Consider the following 22,710-nt stretch of genomic DNA (forward strand, 5'->3'; position numbering starts at 1 on the left):
CTTAGGTAGCGGGCTGCCCCCATGCGGTCGACTAGTTCATCTGCGCGGGGGATAGGGTGAGCGTCCGTTCGGGTGACCGCGTTCAGCCCCCGATAGTCGATGCAGAATCGGAGCTCAGGTGTGGTGCCCGGTGCCGCGGCCTTGGGGACCAGGATGACCGGGCTGGCCCAGGGACTGTCCGAAGGCTCGATGACCCCGAGGGCGAGCATCTTGGAGACTTCTTCTTGGATGCATGTACGTACCCGATCCGGTACTCGGTACGCCCGGTGTCGGACAGGAGGACTGTCCCCCGTGTCCACGTCGTGCAGGCACCATGAGGTGACTCCGGGTGCGAGGGAGAACAGGTTTGCGAACGGCAGCAGGAGGGCCCGGCAATCTTGACGCTGCTCCGGGGTCAGGGCCTCGGAGAGTCGGACCCCGTCCACCGAGCCATCCCTTTCCCGAGTCCTCAGTAGGTCCGGGAGGGGCTCGGAGTCTCCTTCCGTACCACTGTCGGTAGCCATCAGCAGGCTGAGTTCTGAGCGCATGAAGTGGGGTTTGAGCCTGTTGGCGTGGAGGACCCGGAGGGGGTTCCGGGGGGACTCCAGGTCGATGAGATAGGTGACAGGACTCCTGCGCTCGATCACCTTGAAGGGCCCCGTCCATTTGTCTTGCAAGGCACACGGTTCGATGGGGGACATCACCCATACCTGCTGACCCGGTTCAAACTCGATGGAGGAGGCATGTTGGTCGTACCACTTCTTCATGTCCTCTTGACTGGCCTCCAGATTGGCTTTCGCGATCTCCCTGAATTTCCGGGTCTGATTGCGGAGGGTCAGGAGGTATTTGTAGACGTCCGGAGGGGTCTTTAGGGGGGCCATCTCCCATTCCTCCTTCACTAGGCTGAGAGGCCCGCGAACGGGGTGTCCGTACAGGAGTTCGAAGGGGCTGAAGCCGAGGGACTTCTGGGGGACTTCTCGGTAGGCGAAGAGGAGGCACGGTAGTAGCACGTCCCACTGGCGGCGTAGGGGTTCTTCCAGCCCCATGATCATCCCCTTGAGGGTGCGGTTGAACCGCTCGACTAGTCCGTTCCCCTGGGGGTGATAGGGGGTGGTGAAGCGGTAAGTGACTCCGCACTGCTGCCAGAGGGATTTCATATACTTCGAAATAAAGTTCGTACCCCTGTCGCTGACGACTTCCCGGGGGAAGCCCACTCGAGAGAAGATCCCCATCAGGGCTCGACCCACTACTGGGGCCGTTATAGTGCGAAGGGGGACCGCCTCAGGATAGCGGGTAGCGTGGTCCACCAGGACCAGGATGAAGCGATGTCCCTGTGCTGTTCGGGGGTCCAGGGGCCCCACAATGTCTATTCCCACCCTTTCGAACGGGGTGGTCACCACGGGGAATGGTTGTAGGGGTGCCTTGAGCTTGCGGCCGCTCTTCCCGCTGGCCTGGCAGGTCGGGCAGGACCGGCAATGGTTGGAGACGTCATTTCTCATTTTGGGCCAAAAAAAGTGAGTCACCAGGCGGTGGTAGGTCTTGTCTTGGCCCAGGTGCCCGGCCAGGGGGACATCATGGGCTAGGTTCAACAGGAAGTCTCTGAAGTGGAGGGGCACTACCAGCACTCGCCCGGCCCCCAGTTCTGCGATTTTCTGCTCGCTGTACAAGAGATCATTGTCCCAATAAACCCAGTGGGCCCCGGTGGTGTCTCCTTGGCTCTGGGCGAGCGCTTGCTGTCGCAATCCCTCGAGGGAGGGGCAGGTCTTTTGCTCTTGCCGGAATTGTTCCTGGGTGGGCCCCCCTTCTTGACGCCACTGAGCCAGGTCGGGAAGCTCGGGGGGCTCTGGGGACCCCCTCTGGGGTGGGGTCCGGGTGGTCGGTCTGGAGGAAGTCTTCTTCTGGAGTGATCGAGGGCGGAGGTGCTGCCCATTCTGGTTCTTCTGGTCTAGGGATGGTGCGGGTGGCCATGGACCGGGTGGTTACGCATGCCCAGTCCGGGAGACCCAACATCCCCAGATGCTCTCTTCTTTCCACAGCGGCCCACGGGGAGCTCTCGAGATCGTTCCCCAGGAGGCAGTCTACGGGGGCATCGTCCCGGACAGTTACTTTCAGCATGCCGGACACTCCTCCCCATTCGAAGGGGACGCAGGCCATCCGACACAGGCTCTCCGAGTTATCTGCCGATCGGACGGGGCAAAGTACGTTTGGTAGAATTTGTTCTGGGGTCACCAGGTGACAGCGGACGGCCGTCACACTGGCCCCGGTGTCACGCAGGGCCTCGGCCTTGCGCCCATTGATGCTCACCCATTGGCTGTACTTCCGAGTGTTGGCGGGCAGGGGAGTCCGCGGGACCATGTCTCTTCCTCCTAGGCATGCCAGGGTCATGGCGGCGGGTTCCCTCTCGAACTGCTCCGACTCATAGGTCTCCGTGTTTTCGGAGACTTGTTCTTCTCCCAGGGCGGCGGCCGCCATCTGGCGCGGCCCGGGGACCTGGTTCTTCGGGCAGGTCGGGTCACTGGCATAGTGGCCGACTCGCTGGCATCGATGACACGTCACGTTAGCTCGGAACCCCGGGCGCATCGGGGGGTTTCCCCGGCCTGCTGGGGCCGGGGTGGCGTTAGTGGGTGCGGCCGGGACGGCGTCTCTGCCCCGGCCCGGGCCTCCTCCTCCTCCTCGGGGACGATGATGACCTTGGTTGGTTCTGTTCTGCTCATTCGGCCCACTCCGGGCCACTCGGGTGCTCTCCCACCGGTCAGCCTCGGTGGCGAGCTGCCGGGGTTCAGTCAATTTACTGTCGAGGAGGTGCTGCCTGAGCTCGACAAAGCAGTTGTTGGAGAGGTGCTCCCACACAATGAGATTGAAGAGTTGTTCGTAAGTTGTTACGTTGTTACCCTTGATCCACCCCTCGAAGGCTCGGCTGAAATAGTTCACGTATTCCAACCACGTCGTACCTGGGATCCGGGTGCAGTTGCGGAACCTCTGGCGGTACATTTCGGGTGTAAGTCCATATCGACTGAGGAGGGGGGCCTTCATGTGGTCATAGGACGTCATTTGATGGTCCGGAAGCTGCAGCAGGGCATCACGACCCTCGTTGACGAATCTCCCCCATAGACCGGCTCCCCAGTCACTTCGAGCGACCCGGTGGGCAGTCATGGCAATCTCATAGGCCTTGAACCACTGCTGTATGTCGTCGTTCCGGTGATATTCTCGGACCACATCCTTGGGGATGTGGACCTTCTGCTCGGTAGGACCCGGGGAGTGCGGTTGCTCGGGCACCCCTAGGTTTTTGTTCAGTTTGCGTATTTCTATCTCCGCTAGTTTGCACTCGTGCTCGTATGCCAGTCTTTTTTCTTCGAGGTCTCTCTGTCTCTGTTTTTCCTCTCGCTCTTCTCTGAGCCGTAAGTGTTCTAAGTTTATTTTTTGTTCCGCCAGTTTCAATTCTCCGTCTAATCTGAGTCGTGCCAAGTCTAACTCGTGTAATCTATTTTTTTCCCGCTCTTGGATCTCTTCACGGGCGGGGCCTGTTCTCCGTTCCTCCGTCCGGGTGGTGTTGACTTCCGGGGCTGCGGGGTCCCGGGGGGTGGCGGTATTTGTCTCTGTCCAGGCTTCTAGGGCGTTTTTGAAGTCTTCTTTTGTGCTTAGCCCGGTGGTAGCAATGCCTAAGTCCATGCAAAATTGTTTGAGCTCTCGGTGGTTGTATTCCTCCAGCTTTTCCATCTGGAACTTCTCCGCCGAACCGCTCTCTTTGGTCGTCATTGTGGTTTTAGTCGTAGGGTGAGTTACTGTCTGTACGGTACGCGTTGGTTCGGATCACGCCGCTAGCCACCAATGTTAGACGGGGACCTGGAGGGTCGGCCGAGCACAGTGATCGCACAGACAGGTAACTTCCCCCCCACAGATGGACACCACACAAAGATCAGGGTAACACCTTTTATAGGCACTTCTGGTAGTAGAGTGGTACGATACAAGGCGATCAGGACACGATGATCCTCTCAATTCTAGTCTCTAGTAAGGGAAGGGGGTAGCGGGACAGTCTTGGTACCCACGGGTACGGGTGTGTAACGGTGATAGCTCACAATCCTCGAGCTCGGTGTTCGGATGGGTCAGACCGCGGCAGCGCCGGCAGGTCCAGAAGAGGTCGTAGGTGGCAACGGGCCGCGGCAGCGCCAGCAGGTCCCAACGAGGATGAAGGTTACAACGGGCCGCGGCAGCGCCAGCAGGTCCCACGAGAGTGCAGGTTGCAACGGGCCGCGGCAGCGCCAGCAGGTCCCACGAGGATGAAGGTTACTACGGGCCGCGGCAGCGCCAGCAGGTCCCACGAGGATGAAGGTTACTACGGGCCGCGGCAGCGCCAGCAGGTCCCACGAGAATGCAGGTTGCAGAGGGCCGCGGCAGCGCCAGCTGGTCCCACGAGGATGAAGGTTGCAGAGGGCCGCGGCAGCGCCAGCAGGTCCCACGAGGATGAAGGTTGCAGAGGGCCGCGGCAGCGCCAGCAGGCAGGACAATAGTTCACAAGGCAGGGCTGTGGCAGCGCCAACAGTCCGTCAAGGATGAGTTTGTCGCGGTGTCTCTCGACTCCAGGATACAACTGCCTTCCTGTCCTGGGGCTGCCTCAGTTATAGGTCTGGCGCCCTTTGATGTCCGGACCCTCGCTCTTGGAGGTCGGGAGGTCGGGGATGAGGGAGTCCAGACACCCAGCAGGGGGGTGGAGCCAGCGCCCGAGGAGGCTGGGGGTGCTCGGCACCTGGCGGGGGAGAGCCATCGACACTTCTTACTCCCATTGACCTGCCAAGTGGTCCGTTCACCTCCTGGGTGGAGGGTGGTGCCGGGATGTCGGGGCCTGGCCAGGCCCAGGGTTGGGGTCGGGCTGAGGCCGCGCGGCCGCGTGGTGCCGTGTCCAAGATGGCGGCTGGGCCGGGCAACGGTGCTGACGGTGGCCCGGGCCCTGTCCTGCGGGGAGGGAGCGAGCCCTTTGTGTGGCCTGTCCAACAGGCGTGGCCTGTCCCAGGTACTGGGGTGTGGTGCTTGGATCTGATTGGTTAGTTCCCCTGTGGCTTTGGATTTGGGTGTGGTTGGAGTACCTGATTGGTTCACAGGCACACATGTTTGTCAGTTTCAAATTCTTCGACGGATATTACCGACACGGTAAATACCTGGTCGGTTTTTACCGACTCAGTATTTTCCGGGTCGGGAGTTGCCATTCATTCCTATGGGCCATGGCACCGGTGGATCAGTTTGGGGTTTTCCGTCTCGGATTTTACCGTGTAGGTATATTCCGAGTCGGAAAATACCGATTCCGATTACCGACAGATTCCGAGTCGGTATTTGTTACCGGCATTTTTACCTACATCTCATTTTCCTACTCGGTAATACCGAGTCAGTGTGAAACAGTATTTAAGGGGTGGTAAATTTTTTATTACCTACATCTGGCCCTTAGTACTTTCTGAGATATCAAATTTCACAGGTAAGTAAAATGTTCTCTTTCAAGCGTTTTTGCACGTCATGCTTTCCTATGGGAGAAAAAGACATATACACTAGACAAGCACTTGCAGTTGGTTTTCAGGGGTCCCTTCAGGATTTAAGGTCCAAAGTACTGCCAGTAGTTGGAGTGTACCTTCCCTGCCAAGTCAGGGTGCAAGGTGCTGGTCGGATTGGTAGCCTTACACGCTACACCAAAAGAGAGAGGGAGGGCACCTAAAAACAGGCTGTAGAGAGGCGTCTAATAAGGGGTTCACAAGGGTCCTGGGGGCAAGCCAGCACAGTGCGTTCTCGAGAACCCGGGCTGGGGCGCCCGCATGCAGAGACATTAGGTCGGATGGACTGGTGCATCCCAGATCCTTGCTATTGAGGGTTTCGCCAATTTCGTGTGCAAAAATAAGTACAGCGGGGCCACTCTGGAAGTGGGTCTCAGTGGTGCTAATGTCCGTTGATATCCGCTCAGTCTCAGTGTTGTTGTTCTACACCAGTCAGCCGGCACACTAGATGTTAGATGGTTTTCAGGGAGCACCTCTGAGGTACCATTTGGGCGCATGTATTACCAACACCAAACATTTTTGTATTCAGAGAGGACATCATGTAGCTGGGGAACTCTTAATCACCGATGCCCGGTACACATACTCAAGATGGCTTCCCTGTTTACTGGCAGTGTCCAGGAATTGACCTGGACACCACAGGGGCATATCTGCTCATGCCTGTATGTCCTCTCATGTAATGTAATGCACCCTGTCTTAGGGCTGTAAGGCCTGCTATAGGTGTGATTTAGATCTTCACTTTTGTCTGCACCATGTCACACAGCCTGCAATGGCAGTTACCATGAGTGTGGTGATGGGTCCTCATGGGCGTCCGCAGACATTTTTCAAGGGGGGGGGCAAAATGTTATCGTCACCACCATCCTCTGACATGATGTGTTCCAGGTGGGGCACAATAAACACTGGGGCACAGGAGGAGCCATGGGGGGTAGGAAGCAGGCTGCATATGATCTCATGCACCATAGGGTTGTTGTGCCACAGCCATCTCTTTCTTTTGTGGCACCCCAAAATCCATATCCGCCCTGGTCCCTAAAAATACTCCCTAGCACCCCAAAACCCATACCCACCCTGAACCCTAAAATTACACCCCTGGAACCCCAAAACCCACACCCGCCCTGACCCCTAAAATTGTCCCCCTGGCACCCCAAAACCCATAACCGCCCTGAACCCTAAAATCTCCCCCCCTTGCACCCAAAAACCCATACCCGCCCTGAACCCTAAAATTACCAACCTGGTACCCCAAAACCCATACCCACCCTGAACCCTAAAATGATCCCCCTGGCACCCCAATCCCTAACCCACCTTGAGCCTCGAAAATACTCCCTGGCACCCTAAAACCTACACCCACCCTAAACCCTAAAGTTACCCCCTGGCACCCCCAAAGCTGAATAACATGAAAAAGTGGTATCTCCACAATGAAAATAGGAAAAAAGTTCCAATATCTAAGACAAACGCCCACAGAACAGCTAATAAGTTTTCATTATTTATTTTTCATTTTTGTCATTTTTAGGCAAAAAGAAAAAATATACAAAACAATTCATTTTGATAAATTCATAACATGTAAAGTTCCATAAGACATTAGAAAAGAACACTACATTCTGATTGTGCATTGCGCCGTCTCCCTGCTCAGGGAGGATCTGCTGGTCTGGATCGGCTCACCCTCGTCCGGTTCTGCTCGCCCTTCTCTGGAGCTGTTCTGACTGCCCTGTCCCTCTGCAGACCCACCGAGCCTGCCTCCGTGCACACTGCCTGGACCTACTCTGTCTGGCCTGGTTCTTTCTCCTTTGGACCCGCTGTCTTCACTGGTGGAGTTAGGACACAGGTCTTACTTCTCTGAAGCTGCTCTCCCTCACCCAGACCTCCCCACCCCCCTCCACTTGCTCTCTCATCTTCCTTCCTCTCTACTTCTCAGTCTCTCTTTCCCCACTTCCTGCTAACTGTGTTGCCCCACCCTCTCTCCAGTTGTCAGTGTAGCCTTTCCCCCACCCTCCCTGCTATTGTCAGTGTTGGCTTGTCCCCACGCTCTCTCCTGTTGTCTCTGCTGCTTAGCCCCAACCTTCTCTCCTGTTGTCTTAGTTGCCTTGCCCCGACACTCTCTCCCTTTGTCTCCGTTGCCTTGACTCCTCCTCCCTCCCAATGTCAGTGTTGCTTTACCCCACCCTCCTTCCTATGGTCCATGTTGCCTTGCCCCCCTCTCTCCCGTTGTCAGTATTGCCCTGCAGGTGTCGGTGTTGCCTTGCTCCTACTCTCCCACCTGGTGTCCGTGTTGCCTTGCTCCCCCTCTCTGTGCTCTGCCACTCACTGTGCCCAGTCACTGTGTTTGTGACATGACCCCTCCCACTCTCTGCCACTCCCTGTGCCAACTCACTGAGTTGACCAATCTCCCTCTCTGCCTCTCTGCCTCTCTCTGTGCCAACTCAATTAGTGTGTGAAGTGTCCCATCTTCCCCTCAGTTCTCACCCACTTGCTGTGCCAACTCATTGTACATGTGAAATGACCCATCTCCCTCTGTGCTATGCCACTCTCTGTCCCCACTCACCATGTGTGAAGTACCTCCTCTCCATCTCTCTGAGATGTAACTATGTGCCCACTCATTATCTGTGTGAAATACCCCCTCTCCTTCTTAGTGCTCTGCCACTCTCTGTCCCCACTCACTGTGTGTGGGTGTGAAGTGCCCCCTCTACCAATCTGTGCCCTGAAACTGTCTGTGCCAACTGGCTGTGTGTGAAGCGCCCCTCCCCCTTTCTGTGCCCTGCCACTCTCTGTGCCCACTCACTGTGTGTGTGAAGATTCCCCTCTACCACTCTGTGCCCTGCCACTGTCTGTGCCCACTCACTGTGTGTGTGAAGTGCCTCCTCTCCCTCTCTTTGCTTTGTCACTCTATGTGCCCACACTTAGTGTACGTGAACTGTCCCCTCTCTCTCTGTGCTCTGCCACTCTCCGTGCACACTCACAGTGGGTGTGAAGTGCCCCATGTCCATCTCTGTGCTCTGCCACTCTCTGTGCCCACGCTCAGTAAGTGTGAAGTGCCCCATGTCCATCTCTGTGCTCTGCCACTCTCTGTGCACACTAACAGTAGATGTGAAGTGCCCCCTGTCCCTCTCTGTGCTCTGCCACTCTCCGTGCACACTCACAGTGGGTGTGAAGTGCCCCCTGTCCCTCTCTGTGCTCTGCTACTCTCTGTGCCCACTCTCATTGGGTGTGAAGTGCCCCCTGTCCCTCTCTGTGCTCTGCTACTCTCTGTGCACACTAACAGTGGGTGTGAAGTGCCCCCTGTCCCTCTCTGTGCTCTGCTACTCTCTGTGCCCACTCACAGCGGGTGTGAAGTGCCCCCTGTCCATCTCTGTACTCTGCTACTCTCTGTGCACACTCACAGTGGGTGTGAAGTGCCCCCTGTCCCTCTCTGTGCTCTGCTACTCTCTGTGCACACTAACAGTGGGTGTGAAGAGCCCCCTGTCCATCTCTGTACTCTGCCACTCTCTGTGCACACTAACGGTGGGTGTGAAGTGCCCCCTGTCCCTCTCTGTGCTCTGCTACTCTCTGTGCACACTAACAGTGGGTGTGAAGTGCCCCCTGTCCCTCTCTGTGCTCTGCTACTCTCTGTGCCCACTCTCATTGGGTGTGAAGTGCCCCCTGTCCCTCTCTGTGCTCTGCTACTCTCTGTGCACACTCACAGTGGGTGTGAAGTGCTCCCTGTCCCTCTCTGTGCACTGCCACTCTCTGTGCACACTCACAGTGGGTGTGAAGAGCCCCCTGTCCCTCTCTGTGCTCTGCTACTCTCTGGTCACACTAACAGTGGGTGTGAAGTGCTCCCTGTCCCTCTCTGTGCACTGCCACTCTCTGTGCACACTCACAGTGGGTGTGAAGAGCCCCCTGTCCCTCTCTGTGCTCTGCTACTCTCTGTGCACACTAACAGTGGGTGTGAAGTGCCCCCTGTCCCTCTCTGAGCACTGCTACTCTCTGTGCACACTCACAGTGGGTGTGAAGTGCCCCCTGTCCCTCTCTGAGCACTGCTACTCTCTGTGCACACTCACAGTGGGTGTGAAGTGCCCCCTGTCCCTCTCTGAGCACTGCTACTCTCTGTGCACACTCACAGTGGGTGTGAAGTGCCCCCTGTCCCTATCTGAGCACTGCTACTCTCTGTGCACACTCACAGTGGGTGTGAAGTGCCCCCTGTCCCTCTCTGTGCTCTGCTACTCTCTGTGCCCACTCTCATTGGTTGTGAAGTGCCCCCTGTCCCTCTCTGTGCTCTGCTACTCTCTGTGCACACTCTCATTGGGTGTGAAGTGCCCCCTGTCCCTCTCTGTGCTCTGCTACTCTCTGTGCACACTAACAGTGGGTGTGAAGTGCCCCCTGTCCCTCTCTGTGCTCTGCTACTCTCTGTGCCCACTCTCATTGGTTGTGAAATGTCCCCTGTCCCTCTCTGTGCTCTGCTACTCTCTGTGCACACTAACAGTGGGTGTGAAGTGCCCCCTGTCCCTCTCTGTGCTCTGCTACTCTCTGTGCACACTAACAGTGGGTGTGAAGTGCCCCCTGTCCCTCTCTGTGCTCTGCTACTCTCTGTGCCCACTCTCATTGGTTGTGAAATGTCCCCTGTCCCTCTCTGTGCTCTGCTACTCTCTGTGCACACTCTCATTGGGTGTGAAGTGCCCCCTGTCCCTCTCTGTGCTCTGCTACTCTCTGTGCACACTAACAGTAGGTGTGAAGTGCCCCCTGTCCCTCTCTGAGCCTTGCTACTCTCTGTGCACACTCACAGTGGGTGTGAAGAGCCCCCTCACCCTCTCTGTGCTCTGTCACTCTCTGTGCACACTCACAGTGGGTGTGAAGTGCCCCCTGTCCCTCTCTGTTCTCTGCTACTCTCTGTGCACACTAACAGTGGGTGTGAAGTGCCCCCTGTCCCTCTCTGTGCTCTGCCACTCTCTGTGCACACTCACAGTGGGTGTGAAGTGCCCCCTGTCCCTCTCTGTTCTCTGCTACTCTCTGTGCACACTACATAAGAAGTCTATCCGCATCTCGACCAGCTCTGACGCCAACTTCGCTAACTCCGAACACCTTCACTTCCAAATCCACATCGACCCCAAGACCACACTCAGAGGCACCCTCCTCTACAGACCACCAGGACCCCACGCAAAATTCAGTGAAGACATCACGGACTTCATCACCCCACACGCGCTCCCCTCCAAAGACTACATCCTTCTGGGAGACCTCAACTTCCACCTTGAAAAGAGCAACGACCGCAACACCGCCACCCTCCTGGACAACCTAGCCAACCTCGGACTTAAACAATTGGTCACTTCCCCCACCCACATCGCAGGTCACACACTCGACCCCATCTTCACCTCCAGCAACCATGTCTCCTTCAGCCACACTACGGATCTCCTCTGGACTGACCACAGCTGCGTTCACTTCACCTACAACAAACCGAAACCCATCGTCCACCTCCAACCAACTCTACAAAGAAACTGGAACAAAATCACCACGGAGCAGATCTCCACATCGCTCCTTCAAACCTCCCCAGCCCTCTCTTCTAACGCCAACGAAGCCGCATCTAACCTCACCCTTTGGCTATCCAACACCGCCGACACCTTAGCACCAATGAAAAAACGTCAACACACACTTGGCATCAAGAAGGCCTCATGGTTCAACGATGACCTCAAGAAGTCCAAGAAACTGTGCCGCTCCCTTGAAAAGGCCTGGAAAAAAGACCCATCCACCAGCAACAAGGACGCCTTCAAAAGCGCCATCCGTACTCACCACCAACTGATCCGAAAAGCCAAGAAAACAGCATTCAAAGATCGACTTGACAACAACGCCCACAACAGCAAGGAACTTTTCAACATCGTCAAGGAATTTTCCAACCCCTCGGCCAACTCCAACGACATCTCCCCCTCTCAAACCCTCTGCGATTCCCTAGCCTCTTTCTTCCACAACAAGATTGCTGACATCCACAACAGCTTTGACAACCAACCCGGAAGCCAACCCACCCTACCTTCAGCTGACCATCTTCCCCCCGTTAACACCCTTAACGCCTGGAACCCTATCTCCACTGAGGACACCATCCGCCTGATGAATTCCATCCACTCTGGATCCCCCACAGACCCATGCCCTCACCACATCTTCAACAAAGCAGACTCCGTCATAGCTCCTCACCTCCGAGACGTCATCAATTGCTCCTTCAACTCCGCTACCTTCCCAGAAGATTGGAAACACGCTGAACTCACCGCCCTTCTGAAAAAACCAACAGCAGACCCCACCGAACTCAAAAACTACCGCCCCATCTCGCTTCTTCCATTCCCGGCCAAAGTCATCGAGAAAGCTGTCAACAACCAGCTCGCCGCCTTCCTCGAAGCCAACAATTCACTCGACCCCTCACAATCTGGCTTCCGAGCCAAACACAGTACTGAGACCGCCCTCATCGCAGCAACAGACGACATCCGAACTCTACTGGACAATGGAGACACAGTCGCCCTCATCCTCCTCGACCTTTCTGCAGCCTTCGACACAGTCTGCCACAGCACCCTTTTACACCGCCTCAGAAACATCGGAATCCAAGGAAAGGCACTGGAATGGATCACCTCGTTCCTCACCGGAAGAACCCAGAGAGTCCGCCTCCCACCATTCAAGTCCGAGGCCTCTGAAATCATCTGCGGCGTACCACAAGGATCCTCACTCAGTCCCACCCTCTTCAACGTATACATGAGCCCCCTCACAGCCATCGCCCGCCAACACAACCTCAACATCATCTCTTACGCAGATGACACTCAACTGATCCTATCTCTCACCAAGGACCCCAGCACCGCCAAAACTAACCTTCACGAAGGAATGAAAGAAGTCGCCGAATGGATGAAACAAAGCCGACTGAAACTGAATTCAGACAAAACAGAAGTCCTCATCTTAGGTAAATCCCCCTCTGCATGGGACAACTCCTGGTGGCCGGAAGCCCTCGGAAATGCACCCATCCCGACAGACCACGCACGGAACCTTGGCGTCATCCTGGATTCCTCACTATCAATGAACAGACAAGTCAGCGCCGTATCCTCTTCCTGCTTTAACATTCTTCGCATGCTCAGAAAAACATTTCGCTGGATCCCCACCGAAACAAGGAAAACAGTCACCCATGCTCTGGTCACGAGCCGACTGGACTACGGAAACACCCTTTACGCAGGTACCACCGCTAAACTCCAGAAGAAACTACAACGAATCCAAAACGCCTCAGCCAGGCTCATATTAGACATCCCACGCAACGAACACATCTCTGGTCACCTTAAAGACCTCCACTGGCTACCCGTCAATAAGAGGATCACTTTCCGACTGCTCACCCACGCACACAAATCACTCTACGACATCGGACCAGATTGCCTCAACTCTCGACTGTCCTTCTACTCCCCCTCCCGCCAACTTCGCTCTTCCAGCCAAGCCTTCGCCACTGTACCTCGCATCAACAAGACCACCATGGGAGGCAGATCCTTCTCTTACCTGGCTGCCAAAACATGGAACTCACTCCCCGCCTACCTTCGCCTCACCCAGAATCACCTAGCGTTCAGAAAGCAGCTTAAAACGTGGATATTTGACAAATAATCCTCCTCCCCTTCCTAAGCGCCATGAAACCCTCTGGGTATGTAGTGCGCTATATAAATTTCATGACTTGACTTGACTTGACAGTGGGTGTGAAGTGCCCCCTGTCCCTCTCTGTGCTACGCCACTCTCTGTGCACACTCACAGTGGGTGTGAAGTGCCCCCTGTCCCTCTCTGTGCACTGCTACTCTCTGTGCCCACTCTCATTGGGTGTGAAGTGCCCCCTGTCCCTCTCTGTGCACTGCTACTCTCTGTTCACACTAACAGTGGGTGTGAAGTGCCCCCTGTCCCTCTCTGCGCACTGCTACTCTCTGTGCCCACTCTCATTGGGTGTGAAGTGCCCCCTGTCCCTCTCTGTACTCTGCTACTCTCTGTGCACACTAACAGTGGGTGTGAAGTGCCCCCTGTCCCTCTCTGTGCACTGCCACTCTCTGTGCACACTCACAGTGGGTGTGAAGAGCCCCCTGTCCCTCTCTGTGCTCTGCTACTCTCTGTGCACACTAACAGTGGGTGTGAAGAGCCCCCTGTCCCTCTCTGTGCTCTGATACTCTCTGTGCACACTAACAGTGGGTGTGAAGTGCCCCATGTCCCTCTCGGAGCACTGCTACTCTCTGTGCACACTAACAGTGGGTGTGAAGTGCCCCCTGTCCCTCTCTGTGCTACGCCACTCTCCGTGCACACTCACAGCGGGTGTGAAGAGCCCCCTGTCCCTCTCTGTGCTCTGCCACTCTCTGTGCACACTCACAGTGGGTGTGAAGAGCCCCCTGTCCCTCTCTGTGCTCTGCTACTCTCTGTGCACACTAACAGTGGGTGTGAAGTGCCCCCTCTCTGAGCTCTGCTACTCTCTGTGCACACTAACAGTGGGTGTGAAGTGCCCCCTCTCCCTCTCTGAGCTCTGCTACTCTCTGTGCACACTCACAGTGGGTGTGAAGGGCCCCCTCTCCCTCTCTGTGCTACGCTACTCTCTATGCACACTCACAGTGGGTGTGAAGTGCCCCCTGTCCCTCTCTGTGTTCTGCCACTATCTGTGCCCATGCTCAGTGGGTGTGAAGTGCCCCCTCTCCCTCTCTGTGCTCTGCTACTCTCTGTGCACACTAACAGTTGGTTGTGTGAAGTGATCCCTGTCCCTCTCTGTGCACTGCCACTCTCTGTGCACACTCACAGTGGGTGTGAAGTGCCCCCTGTCCCTCTCTGTGCTCTGCTACTCTCTGTGCACACTCACAGTGGGTGTGAAGTGCCCCCTGTCCCTCTCTGTGCTCTGCCACTCTCTGTGCACACTCACAGTGGGTGTGAAGTGCCCCCTGTCCCTCTCTGTGCTACGCTACTCTCTATGCACACTCACAGTGGGTGTGAAGTGCCCCCTGTCCCTCTCTGTGTTCTGCCACTATCTGTGCCCATGCTCAGTGGGTGTGAAGTGCTCCCTGTCCCTCTCTGTGCGCTGTCACTCTCTGTGCACCCTCACAGTGGGTGTGAGGTGCTCCCTGTCCCTCTCTGTGCGCTGTCACTCTCTGTGCACACTCACAGTGGGTGTGAGGTGCCCCCTGTCCCTGTCTGTGCTCTGCCACTATCCGTGCACACTCACAGTGGGTGTGAAGTGCCCCCGTCCCTCTCTGTGCTCTGCCACTATCCGTGCACACTCACAGTGGGTGTGAAGTGCCCCCTGTCCCTCTCTGTGCTCTGACACTCTCCGTGCACACTCACAGTGGGTGTGAAGAGCCCCCTCACCCTCGCTGTGCTCTGCACTCTCTGTGCACACTAACAGTGGGTTTGAAGTACTCCCTGTCCCTCTCTGTGCAGTGCCACTCTCTGTGCACACTCACAGTGGGTGTGAAGAGCTCCCTGTCCCTCTCTGTGCTCTGCCACTCTCCGTGCACACTCACAGTGGGTGTGAAGTGCCCTCTGTCCCTCTCTGTGCTCTGCCACTCTCTGTGCACACTCACAGTGGGTGTGAAGTGCTCCCTATCCCTCTCTGTGCTCTTCACCTCTGTGCACACTATCAGTGGGTGTGAAGTGCCCCCTGTCCCTCTCTGGGCTCTGCTACTCTCTGTGCACACTCTCAGTGGGTGTGAAGTGCCCCCTGTCCCTCTCTGTGCTCTGCTACTCTCTGTGCACACTAACAGTGGGTGTGAAGTGCTCCCTGTCCCTCTCTGTGCACTGCCACTCTCTGTGCACACTCACAGTGGGTGTGAAGTGCCCCTTGTCCCTCTCTGTGCTCTGCCACTCTCCGTGCCCACTCTCAATGTGTGTGAAGTGCCCCCTGTCCCTCTCTGTGCTCTGCCACTCTCCGTGCACACTCACAGTGGGTGTGAAGAGCCCTCTCACCCTCGCTGTGCTCTGCACTCTCTGTGCACACTAACAGTGGATGTGAAGTGCCCCCTGTCCCTCTCTGTGCTCTGCTACTCTCTGTGCACACTCACAGTGGGTGTGAAGAGCTCCCTGTCCCTCTCAGTGCTCTGCTACTCTCTGTGCACACTAACAGTGGGTGTGAAGTGCCCCCAGTCCCTCTCTGTGCTCTGCTACACTCTGTGCACACTAACAGTGGGTGTGAAGTGCCCCCTGTCCCTCTCTGTGCTCTGCTACTCTCTGTGCACACTAACAGTGGGTGTGAAGTGCCCCCTGTCCCTCTCTGTGCTCTGCTACTCTCGGTGCACACTCACAGTGGGTGTGAAGTGCCCCCTGTCCCTCTCTGTGTTCTGCTACTCTCTGTGCACACTAACAGTGGGTGAGAAGTGCCCCCTGTCCCTCTCTGTGCTCTGCTACTCTCTGGTCACACTAACAGTGGGTGTGAAGTGCCCCCTGTCCCTCTCTGTGCTCTGCTACTCTCTGTGCCCACTCTCATTGGGTGTGAAGGGCCCCCTGTCCCTCTCTGTGCTCTGATACTCCCTGTGCACACTAACAGTGGGTGTGAAGAGCCCCCTGTCCCTCTCTGTGCTCTGATACTCTCTGGTCACACTAACAGTGGGTGTGAAGTGCTCCCTGTCCCTCTCTGTGCACTGCCGCTCTCTGTGCACACTCACAGTGGGTGTGAAGAGCCCCGTCTCTCTCTCTGTGCTCTGCTACTCTCTGTGCACACTAACAGTGGGTGTGAAGTGCCCCCTCTCCCTCTCTGAGCTCTGCTACTCTCTGTGCACACTAACAGTGGGTGTGAAGGGCTCCCTCTCCCTCTCTGTGCTACGCTACTCTCTATGCACACTCACAGTGGGTGTGAAGTGCCCCCTGTCCCTCTCTGTGCTCTGCCACTCTCCGTGCACACTCACAGTGGGTGTGAAGTGACGCCTGTCCCTCTCTGTGCTCTGCTACTCTCTATGCACACTCACAGTGGGTGTGAAGTGCCCCCTGTCCCTCTCTGTGTTCTGCAACTCTCTGTGCCCATGCTCAGTGGGTGTGAAGTGCTCCCTGTCCCTCTCTGTGCGCTGTCACTCTCTGTGCACACTCACAGTGGGTGTGAGGTGCTCCCTGTTCCTCTCTGTGCGCTGTCACTCTCTGTGCACACTCACAGTGGGTGTGAGGTGCCTCCTGTACCTCTCTGTGCTCTGCCACTATCCGTGCACACTCACAGTGGGTGTGAAGTGCCCCCTGTCCCTCTCTGTGCTCTGCCACTCTCCGTGCACACTCTCAGTGTGTGTGAAGTGCCCCCTGTCCCTCTCTGTGCTCTGACACTCTCCGTGCACACTCACAGTGGGTGTGAAGAGCCCCCTCACCCTCGCTGTGCTCTGCATTCTCTGTGCACACTAACAGTGGGTGTGAAGTGCTCCCTGTCGCTCTCTGTGCACTGCCACTCTCTGTGCACACTCACAGTGGGTGTGAAGAGCTCCCTGTCCCTCTCTGTGCTCTGCCACTCTCCGTGCACACTCACAGTGGGTGTGAAGTGCCCCTTGTCCCTCTCTGTGCTCTGCCACTCTCTGTGCACACTCACAGTGGGTGTGAAGTGCTCCCTATCCCTATATGTGCTCTTCACCTCTGTGCACACTAACAGTGGGTGTGAAGTGCCCCCTGTCCCTCTCTGTGCTCTGCTACTCTCTGTGCACACTCACAGTGGGTGTGAAGTGCCCCCTGTCCCTCTCTGTGCTCTGCCACTCTCCTTGCCCACTCTCAGTGTGTGTGAAGTGCCCCCTGTCCCTCTCTGTGCTCTGCCACTCTCCGTGCACACTCACAGTGGGTGTGAAGAGCCCTCTCACCCTCGCTGTGCTCTGCACTCTCTGTGCACACTAACAGTGGGTGTGAAGTGCCCCCTGTCCCTCTCTGTGCTCTGCTACTCTCTGTGCACACTCACAGTGGGTGTGAAGTTCCCCCTGTCCCTCTCTGTGCACTGCCACTCTCTGTGCACACTCACAGTGGGTGTGAAGAGCCCCCTGTCCCTCTCTGTGCTCTGCTACTCTCTGTGCACACTAACAGTGGGTGTGAAGTGCTCCCTGTCCCTCTCTGTGCACTGCCACTCTCTTTGCACACTCACAGTGGGTGTGAAGTGCCCCCTGTCCCTCTCTGTGCTCTGCCACTCTCTGTGCACACTAACAGTGGGTGTGAAGTGCCCCCTGTCCCTCTCTGTGCTCTGCTACTCTCTGTGCACACTCACAGTGGGTGTGAAGTTCCCCCTGTCCCTCTCTGTGCACTGCCACTCTCTGTGCACACTCACAGTGGGTGTGAAGTGCTCCCTGTCCCTCTCTGTGCACTGCCACTCTCTGTGCACACTCACAGTGGGTGTGAAGAGCCCCGTCTCTCTCTCTGTGCTCTGCTACTCTCTGTGCACACTCACAGTGGGTGTGAAGTGCTCCCTGTCCCTCTCTGTGCACTGCCACTCTCTGTGCACACTCACAGTGGGTGTGAAGTGCCCCCTGTCCCTCTCTGTGCTCTGCTACTCTCTGTGCACACTAACAGTGGGTGTGAAGTCCTCCCTGTCCCTCTCTGTGAGTGTGCCACTCTCTGTGCACACTCATAGTGGGTGTGTAGTGCTCCCTATCCCTCTCTGTACTCTTCACCTCTGTGCCCACTGACCATGTGCATAAAGTTCCCCTCTCCCTCTCTGTGCCAACTGACCATGTGTGTGAAGTGACCCTACTCCCTCTCTGTGCTCTGCCACTCTGTGCCCACATACTGTGTATGTAAAATATTCCCTCTACATCTCTGTGCTCTGCCACTCTGTCTCAACTCACTGAATGTGTGAAGTGACCCCTCTCCCTCTCTGCCACTCTCTGTGCCAGCTCACTGAGTGTGTGAAGTGCTCCTCTGCTGCTCTTTGCTCTGCCACTTTCTATTCCTCCTCACAGTGTGTGTGAAATTCCCCCCAGAAATAAAAAGATGCCCCCGGTAATTAAAAGATGAGCAGCAAACTAAGGCAGTGACAGACAGACACTAAGCATGGGTGTCCGCAGGGGGGACAAGGAGGGACGCTCTGGGGAGGGTTGCAAGCGCCCCTCCTTGCCCTCCCCCTGCGGACGCCCATGGGGGTGCTTTAGGGTGGCATAATACATTCTGCAGCTCTTAGGTGCACTCCTTAGTTCCATGCCCTAGGTACCAGTGGTTCCATTTACTAGGGACTTGCAGGGGTGCTAATGGTATTCCCAATTGGGGGAACAATATTACACTTTTAGGGAACGAGATCTGGCACGGGTGATCTGGATAGCGGAAACCCAGTGCATACTCGCTGCACTCTGGAAGAGATCTATGCACAGGAGGTGTTGGACCTGGCCCCGTGGCGTGCTTCCCCCGACCCTCAGAGCCCCGACAGTTACCCTTGCACAGCAGAAACCCCCGGTTGTCCCGTCCCCTGTCCCCCCCGCTCCCTACATGACCCTACCAAACGGACTACCACCCCCGCATCCCGCCATCTATCCTCCCGGTACCGGACGCCAAGAACCCGCATCACCCCAGAGGGCCTCCGGTAGCCATCACCCTTCCCTAACGATCCCTGACTCCATAGCCCCCTGTATGACCCTGGCCCCAGCGAAACCTAGGCACCAGACGCGCCATGCCTGGCTGGGGGGGTAGAGGGTTTTAAGCATGGGCGGATCTAGCGGATCTCGCGTACGCGAATTTGCGAATTTACGGATTCGCAATCCGCAAAAATACGCGAACTCTCGCGGATTAGCGGATTTTTAAGTTTTTTGTGTTGGCGAGCGTTCGCGAGGATTTGTGGACCATTTCGCAATTGCGAACTTACTTTTCGGCTCGCAACGGCCGCGACTATGTTGTTTCTACGTCTGGTTTATCATCGCAGGTTCACAGCACCCTCTGTTTCACCACTGCCACCCTCTGGTACACCCATGCCACCCTCTGGTACATCCTCACTGCCACCCATTAGGTTTGTTTATCACTGTAGATTATGGGGGTGAAAAAAAGCAAGCACACCTGCCCTGCTTCAACTGCCATGAATTAATTTGGGGTTGATTAATCACTTATTTTTAAACTTCCAGTCTGGCTGGCACCTGCTTCCTTCCTTATCTGTAATTTGCTTTCTGTTGCAGTGAAAGCAAGCACACCTGCCCTTCTTCAACTGCCATGAATTAATTAGGGGGTGATTAATGTGTCAGTAATTTTGAAACTTCCAGTCTGGCTGGCACCTGCTTCATTCCTTATCTGTAATTTGCTTTCTGTTGCAGTGCAATTGAGCCTGCTGTTTGGGTGATAGCAGGGTCATGGAATACTTGCAAATAGGCAACTGAACTCTGGAGGGGCCCCTCAGGAAGCACCAGAGTGAATGGTTACTAATGTTAAGTTTGAACTTTTGCACCTGCTGATTGCTTTCAGTTTAGCAAAAATCGTTTTTCTGCAATTTCGCACGATTTGCGGGGCGCGAATCCGTGCGAGAACGATTTCGGAAGCCACGAATGCGTGCGAATACACTATTTTTTTTTGGGCGGCGTGTATGTGGGCGTGATTTTGTGCGTGTTCGCAAGGCGCTTGTAGCTATACGTTTGCGAAGTTACCCTAGCGGTCGTACACGGGCGCGGCCATCTTGTTTGCGTGACGTAATTCCGTTTCCGGCCGCTATGTGTAATCTCGCAAAGTGTGCTGCTCGCTAGTACAATTTCGCGCGTGATCGCGAGGAAAATCTTGCGCGAACTTACCCACGCGGTCGTGAATGGGCGCGGCCATCTTGTTTCTCATTCATTGCTATGGTTCTGGGCATGCTTTCCGTATCCTCTCTGAATCTCTGCCATCCTTTGCTTGTTTGAAGTTTATTTGATCTATTTTACTTATTATCTATCCCTCTATTTTTCTAGCTCTATATTTTTGTGTTTTCTGCTACTTTTTGTTAATTTTAAACTACTTTTTGAAACTCTTTTCTTTTCTTCTTCACTATTCTATTTCTTCTTTATTATTTAACTCATTTCTGCCCAGACCATGGTAAAGGGAGCCGGGAAGCACCCTGAGAAGGGGAAGAGTCTCGCACCCCGTGCCCGGCTCCCGTGCGGGTGTTTGAGGGGGGAGCAAGTGATGCCACGGGAGATCTTTAGCGTGGAGGAGGTGTCCGCACTCATCTTCCACGTCCAGCGCCGCCTCCCCAAGACGATCCTGGGAGGCGGCAAGATCGCAAGCGGCTATGGCATCCGGGAGCGCCGGAAGTGGTGGGAGAAGGTGTGCCGGGCCATGTTTAAGCTCTCTGGGGTCCGGCGCACCTATAACCAGGCCACCCACCGCTGGACGGATGTCATGGACCGGGAACGGGACTTGCTGGACTCGCTCGGCGTAGAGGTCCCCGGGCTTGGTGAGTAGTAGTAGCTATTTCTAGCTATTTCATCACTAATCTGTTTTATCCGGCTGTTATTTGCAAATCTTTGTTCTTTACCAAGAGCAATAATGCTGCTGATTACATTGTAGGTAAATTATATTTCAAAATCTTCTATGCATTTCAGGTGCACTGCTCTCCTTCTCAGTAGCCTTGCTTGCTACTATGCTTATTTGTTTCGTATTTTGCGTTCATTTCATTGGCCTGAGAACTTATGAATGAGTGTAGTGTAAAGATCTGCGTAATGCTAGACACTAAGGGTCATATTTTCAATTACCGGCGCATCCCTGCAAAGTAGCAGGGATGCGGCAGTAATTGTGCGCCATGCCACCACCACCCATTGGCCCGAAACGTCACAGAAGCCTTACGCATCTGTGCCGTAAAGGCGGCGCATTGCTGGAGTTGCGTGCCAACGATGGCGCAGCTCCAGCAATGCTCTGGGGTGCCCTATCTCCCCAATGCTGCATCAAGCGGTACGTCGGCTTCAAGCAGGCGCAGGGTTTGAGTCACGCATCATTGTCCTAAAAGTGACTGATTGACATCTTGTAGATTTCCCTCAGCCACTTTTAGGATTCGTTCCTGCGCAGGAACGCCCTCCCTTGCGCCGGAACGCCCCCTGATGGCGCAGGGCTTTACAACGTGATGCATCTCCCATATGCGTTTTTTTTTATATATACGCCGCACCATGGCGACTCTTTTGTTCTGCCGCTGCGTCACAAAAGTCACACAACAATGGAGGAAAATGAGCCGCAAGGGACTTCTAAATCAGCCCCAACAGACTGAAGTCCAGTCCTTCCTTTAGACACATGGCTATAAGAAGAAATAGTGGTGGTGGTCGGTGGATTGATAGTTTGAGTATTCACTGATCTGCAAGCAGGATGGACTTTGTCTGTCACTTCGCGTGCAGCGGACTGCTGCCTGCCAGGCCTAGGCAAACCTTTTTAGTAGTCTGTTTATTGAGTTACATAGGAACTTTGAAAGTCAACGGTCCGCAAATCAGGCAATACGAATAACGTAGTATACCACATGAGATAGGTCAATATATCCCGTGGAATAGTTGTCTATCTATTTGCTATTTCTCCAAAATATTTTGTTATTGTTCTTTTGAAATGTTTGATTTGGTTGACAAATCTCATCCATGTTTTCTGGTCTTTCTTTCTTTCATGTTGTACATCAGCTCCCCCCAAGGGCAAGAGGACACAGGAGGAGGAGGAGGAGGGTGCTGTTCAGGAGGATGCAGGCCAGGATCGGGCAGGCGAGGGCTCCTTTGCTGGCCCCAGTAAGTTTTAATGTTAATAAAGAGTACCTATTTTTTCCTAGCGTTCCTGATTCGATTTTTTCAAAATTGTCTTTGATCTTCTTGTAGACTGGATCTAAATTCTTATCCTGCCTCGACTATGACTCCCTGTGGTATTACTAGATTATTCTTATTAGTCTGTGTGCGTAGCTAACTAAGATTGCACATTTGGCAATTCCATTGGACTCCCATTCTAGTCAGCAATAGCTCTATGCACTGAGTGCAGTCCTCTGGGATTGTCCATAATGTCTTTTCAAGTCTTCTAAATGTTTATGCTTTGACAATTGCCAACAATAAAAAGGTGAATGACCACCAAGAAAGAATAAGATACTACTTTACTTTTGGTTTGGATAGGAGGACAATCCATTCTACTACTGTTGCAGGGACAAATCTGCACAAACCGAACTATGAACACTAAATAGTGCATTGTTTATCAATTATAATAGGCGCATGTAGACTTTCTTTCCACATACCTCAGTGAACCCCCAATCTCCTTACTGACTAGATAGTGTGGCAGAGTCAATTAGCTCCCTAAGTCACCGATGATTGATCCACAATGATCATTAGATTATCCTACGCAGGACAAGAGTACGGAGTCACAGTCA

The 22,710-nt window shown here is 54.9% G+C and overlaps 1 protein-coding gene across 1 annotated transcript in view; it reads left to right on the forward strand.

Moving 5' to 3' along the window:
• The window catches only part of LOC147693184 (NACHT, LRR and PYD domains-containing protein 3-like), a 330,570-nt gene that overhangs the window by 17,347 nt on the left and 290,513 nt on the right, over positions 1-22,710 (forward strand). The gene's annotated exons all lie outside the window — the stretch shown is intronic.

This window comes from Lissotriton vulgaris, chromosome 8 (genome assembly GCF_964263255.1).
Source record: "Lissotriton vulgaris chromosome 8, aLisVul1.2, whole genome shotgun sequence".
In the NCBI taxonomy this organism is placed as follows: domain Eukaryota; kingdom Metazoa; phylum Chordata; class Amphibia; order Caudata; family Salamandridae; genus Lissotriton; species Lissotriton vulgaris.